This window comes from Cynocephalus volans, chromosome 2 (assembly GCF_027409185.1).
Source record: "Cynocephalus volans isolate mCynVol1 chromosome 2, mCynVol1.pri, whole genome shotgun sequence".
In the NCBI taxonomy this organism is placed as follows: domain Eukaryota; kingdom Metazoa; phylum Chordata; class Mammalia; order Dermoptera; family Cynocephalidae; genus Cynocephalus; species Cynocephalus volans.
Window position 1 is genome coordinate 182,419,807 of NC_084461.1, and position 6,000 is coordinate 182,425,806.

Genomic DNA, 6,000 nt, shown 5'->3' on the forward strand with positions numbered 1-6,000 from the left:
ACTGTTCACAGTGAATAAGTGAGTGTTTTCAAAGTGCGAATGACAAAATGAAAAGACGTATTAGAAATACTAACTTTAATGAGAAATTAGGTCTTGCAACGGGTCAGAGTTTAAAGTGGGGGAGCAAAGGTGTTTTTGAGCAGTCTCTTCTGTGTGACTGTTACCCGGGGTCTGTAGGCTTCTTTGGAGACAACATCAAAAGTGTAAATCTGGGGCCTTTTGTGAATGTGAGGCCCAAGCCCAAACTCTGCTTGATGTTTCCAGCCAATGTGAATGTGTCTGGGTCCTGCCTCCCCTTGCTAGTGGGAAACCAGGTGTGGTTATAGGAGGTGCCTGAGAAGTGGTGGCAATGACACAGCTGACTTTCTGAGCCATGTGCTCTTCCGAGTCCTTCACTGTGTGATATCCTGTAACACTTACAGCAGCCTTAGATAGTAGATGCTGTTATTGATGAATAACAGAGGGACTGGAGACACAGAAATGTGTGTCACGTCCTATTTCAGAGACCCTGGTGTGGTGTGAGCTCAGACCCATATCTCTTACCTAGGAGTGACCCCTATGACTCTGCGTGAGGAACAGAGAGGGAGAGACCACACCTTGTTGAGCAGCACTGCAGTGTCTGAGCACTGGACATTGACTATGGGACAGGTATCCATCCTGGAACCCAAAGGAACCTCCAGGCTATTAAGATGGCCTGAAAAATACCCCTTTCTCCCAGAATGACTTCCCCAAGATGGCAGTGTCTTGGGAAGAAGCTAAAAGCGAGGCACAAATAGTGGGAGTGGCAGATCCTATGGCACAAGAGCAGTACCATTAAGTTCCTGTCTCCCAGCCTTCTTCGCTGGCAGTTTCATTGATGAAACTATCAGTCTTGTTAGTGCTCACAACACAGTACAGATGACCAGGCATTTTTCTTCTATGTTGTTATTATTCTAACATAATCACTATTGGAAACATCTGTTGTTAAACACAGCACTGTGTGCATAGCCTTGCTTGATTGGTTTCTATTAATTGCCTCCATAAAGTATGCATTAAAGTGGATGCAGACACAGAGGGAATGTGGCAGGAGTTGGGGAACTGGGAGCCAGGCATTTCCCTGGTCAGTTGCTGAAACCTAGTCAATTTGCTTATCAGCTGATTCATTTTTTCCTTCATTTGTGTTTTCCTCTCAGCTCTCTGATAAAAATCACAGACAACTAAGGATCAATTAAGAACCCAGGAAAGAACGGGTGCCAGGAGGATATTTCCCCAACATTCACTGTGATCTGCCCAGATATGCCAAACACTGCGTCCTCAGCCCAGGTCAGATAGGGTGGGGGTGCCCCTTGTTCTGAGCCCTGAACTGTCTTTTGACCCTGCTCTGTGGGAACAGTCAGCCCCATAGAATCAGCTCCATACATTTTCTTCCTAGTGGTCAAGGCCAAAGGTGGGGCTCCCTTGACTGGGTGGTGCCAACCTCTGCTGTGTCCTGCATGCAGTAGATCCATCCCTGACCTATGATTCTACCTCCAACTCCGGAGCATCCCACCTCCCCATACAGAACCCAGTCTTACAAGGGAGCCTCTTTTCACTTCCTCACCTCAGTCACTGTTCCTCCACCACCTTTTCTGGCCCTGCCAACCTCTGGAGCTGGTGTTATTAGGCCACCAAGGACCTCTGTCACCCAAGTCCACTGTTCATCTCACTTGGTTCCTCAGCAGCATCAGTTGTAGGTGGCCAGTCCTCGCCTGGGAACCCTCTTTCCTGAGGCTTCAGTTCACTACTCTCCTGTCTTTTGTCCCACTTCTAGGTTGCTCGTCTGCAGTCTTGTCTCCCATCCTCCCCACAGGATCAGTTGGTCCCCTGGGCCTTCTCCAGGTCTCTCCTCTTCTTTCCTCCTGCTGTGTCACCCAGCGCATGGGCGCCAGAGCAAGGCAGCCTGGTTTCCTGCCCTCTTTCCTCCACTCTGCTTTCTTGCCTGTAGAGTGGAGATGTTAATGGTGCTTGCCTCACCTGGACGTAGGGAGGAGCCAATGAGTTAGTTCAGGCAATCCCTTAGAGCAGTGTGTCACAGAGGGACCTCTTGCTAAAGTTTGGCCATCATGGGCTCCCAGGCTTTTAACCTCACATGTTGTTTTCCAGCTTGTCCACCACACAGCCCTCCAGTGTGAACTCAGGCTCCCATGTTCGGCAGCATCATATCCAGTTGGACCTGGAGGTCCAGGTCTCATAACTTTCCCTCCCAGATCTGCTGTACCACCTATGCCCCATCCACCCACTTGGCTAAGCCAGTGCCTGCGGTCACCATCGACTCTTAGTCACCCCTGACATCCAATTCCGTGCCCCACTGGTTCTTCATCTTAGATACATATGGTGACCCCAAGCCCTTCCTCCCACCCCATGGCTGGCATTTCCAGGGGGGCTGCCATTTTCTCTCTCCTGGTCTCCAGGAGCCTCCCCAGCCATGATTTCCCCTCCATGTCATACGCTCCACACCATGCTCCATGCTGAGCCAGACAGGTCACTTCAGAACCAACTCTGGTCATGCCCCTCCTTGGTGTTTCCCTCCTGCAGCCACCCACCCCATTTCTAAGGGTTTAAAGTGAAACTTCTCAAGCATCTGTCTCCAGCGTCTCTCTCTTGCCCTGACTTTTCTTCCCAGGCAGAGCGAACATTGCTCAGTTCTCCCCATATGTGATTTTCTCTCTTTTCTCTCAGGTCTCCCTTTCACAAGAACACATGCTTCCCCCACCTCCATTCCTAACTCCTTATCATCATTTCTATCTCATTTAAAACAAATTTGTCTATCTTGGAAATCTTCCCTGCTATTTTTGGTCAGGTCATGTGGTGTATATAATATATATATATATATATATATACTCTATACTAACAACTGATGTAATAGCTGGTATAAATCATAAATAGGTGGCATCAGTGGAGAGCTTCTGCAGGGATACTATGTGTTCACAAACCCATTTCCTTCTGCCTACACAGGTAACTTCATTTCCCAGCCTCCTTTGTGGCTAGGTGCAGTCATGTGACCACATTCTAGCCAATGGAAAGTGGTGTGAGTGATGTGTGCCATTTCCAAGCTTGGTCCATAAACCCGTCCCATGGGCAGCCCCCACGCCTTCCTGCCTCACCATCCTCTTCCCATACTGCTGGCTAGTGGATGAAAGGAGACTTGATACCACTCAGGAACCAGGAAGAGAGCAGCCTCAAAGAACCTGAGACTAGGAATAGTAACAATAGACTGACAGGGAATGAGAAATACATGTTTATTGCATTGAGCCATTACCATCTTGGGGTTGTGTGTAATAGTGTTTAGATTTTCCTGGCTAATATAATAGTTTATTTTTGCCACTGTTTTAAGAAAGTTTGTAGAAATTGATTTACTTAAATTTATACCAATCCTATGAGGTATATAATATTACGTCTCTCATTTTATAGCTGAAAAACTGAGGCATGAAGAGGTGAGAAAACCTGCCTGGGGTTATGGCGCCCCCATATAGTGGTGTGAAGTTTATAATCCAGAGCCAGTATTGTTAAAAGCAAACAGAACTATTTTCCCACACATTCTGTGCTTCTCTTCCCATTGCTTATTATTCAGTATAATGATTTTCTATTTACTACTGTATCTTAGAGCATGAGACCCTGAGGGGTTGAGACCACATCTGCCTTGTTCCCTCTGGCAACTCCAGCTTCAGCAAAGGGTCTTCAAAGAGTAGTAATTGATGAAAATTATTCTAGTAAAAATGTTCTCTTTTTTTTTTTTTTTTTTGACCGGTAAGGGAATTACAACCCTTAGCACAGTGAGGTCTGCACCACACTCAGCCAGTGAGCACACTGGCCATCCCTATATAGAATGCGAACCCGTGACCTCAGCGCTACCAGCACCACACTCTCCCAAGTTAGCCACGGGGCCAGCCCTAAACATGTTTTCTTAAGTGAGTGATCCTGGGAAAATTATCAGGGAATCTGCTTTTTTCTTTAATGTTAACTATGAATAGTGATGAGGGAAAATAAGGCTCTGTTTTGGAGAAAATATTTTCATTTATCTTCATTCTGGGAATTGATACAGAAGTGGGATTTTTTTATTCTGAATTATCTTTCTAATAGTGTATTTCCTCATTTATGGTAAAGCATACCATTTACAATAGGTTATTTTTTCCAAGATTTGTATGCAAATCCACTTCAGTACATTTTAAGTCAGTTTTTAATATTTTTTCAATGATATCTGGAATCATTAAGTAAATGATTCTAATCTGGCTATTTCATAACTGTCTACTCTTGTTTGCCCAGAAGCAGGTTTGACAAAGAAGTAGAGCTTAATCCCATTATAAAATTACTGTTAACTATCTCTTTTATGTAACAGCTACTCTGTTACTAAATGCATATGATGAACAGAGTTTTCAAATATATAACTAAAAAGTTATTATGTAAATATAATTCTGTTAGACTTGTCCAAAACCCATGGAAGATACAGTTTTTTAAAGAACATGGGGAAGGTTTGGGAAATAATTTGATGTCTCCAGCAGAGTCAAGTGCTGCTATTGCAATTAGCATTTTCTGATTGAATGCCCTCAGTTGGGATTCATGTGCAGCTTTCTAGCTGGAGTTCATGCCCCTGTAACCTGCATCATGATAAGTATGAGAATATCCCGATATAGAAATCATATCCAGGTGGATTGATCAATGCAGTTCCAAATAAAGGGGCTTGGTTTGATGCATAGGTTTTCTTGTTTGTTTGTTTTTGTTTTTGTTTTTAAATTTTTTTCTGGATGCATTCTCAGAAAAAGCATTTTACCCTTATATTATACCTTCAAGATGACCTGTTAACCCTGATAAGCCATTTTTTACTTAAAATACTGATTGAATTTTTTGTATGTACCAGGCATTGAATGGAAGCAAAGGAAAGAGGGGAGATTGTGTCAGACCGTGGCCTTTCCCTGTTAGAGCAAATGTATCATCTGCCCAGATTAGGGTGGCCTCATCTGTCTCCTGGACTCTCAGCTCAGAGAGGACACATTGGCCAAAGTAAAGAAAAGAAGTTGTCACATAAAACAAGCCTACACCACCCCCCACACACACACCAAGCAAACAAAACATTGTTTAGAGTATGTAAAATGGCACATAGATTTATGCAATAGTGACTATGAAAATGTGAAGTAGGCAGGCATATAGACTCAGTAATTCCACTCTGATGAATCCATCCTAAACCAGTCATGGAGGAGAATACAGAAATGCATGCATAAGAGGCAGTTAGGAATGAGGACTTGGGGAGTCAGAGACTCCTTGGTCTTCATCCTAGTCTAAGCACATACTAGCTGATTCACCATGGACAAACCTTTTGTCTATGAACTTCCATGTTCTCATCGGTAACATGAGCATGATCATATTACCAAGCCACAAAGGTTTTGTGCAGGCCAAGTGAATTTTTGTGAGTAAACTAATTGTCAGGATGCACCAGAGCATTTCCTCACTAAGGGAAATCCCATGCGGGAGAGGAGTGGAGACATGTATGTTCCTCCATATCTACATTTCCTTGTGGATTTATGTATGTATGTCCCCAGATCCTTGGGGTATCAACTGCTTTTTGGACAGTGGCTGCCTGTAACTACCATGGTCATTTAACTTGGGTTGTCACTATACATCCAGGCTGACCAGCCCCAGACACTTTTCCATGTGCCTCCTGATATTACTGAACTAAGACAAAATTACACACAGCAAGGAGAGTCTGTACTAGAATCAGGTATCCCCAAAAGCAGCAAAAGAAGCTGGTTGGTGCAACCCACATCTCTGGGGGAATGACATCCTATGGAGGAAACTTGACCAGTCGGGACCAGCAGATGGAAAAAAGCCATTGTTCTTCCCCAGGGCTTATTCTTGGTGGCATGATGTCTTCTTGAAGCCTGCAGAAGACCCTGGCGCCTAGTACCCTGCCAAGTGTCCCACTGTGTGTCTTCACTGACCATCTTAAAACAGTAGACATCACAGCCCCTCATTTATTAATGAGGCCTC

General features: G+C 44.5%; 1 pseudogene; it reads left to right on the forward strand.

Annotated features, from left to right (window-relative positions):
- The window catches only part of LOC134370716 (transmembrane protein 132B-like), a 144,642-nt pseudogene extending 142,430 nt beyond the window's left edge, over nucleotides 1–2,212 (forward strand).
- The last annotated feature ends 3,788 nt before the right edge of the window (nucleotides 2,213–6,000 follow it).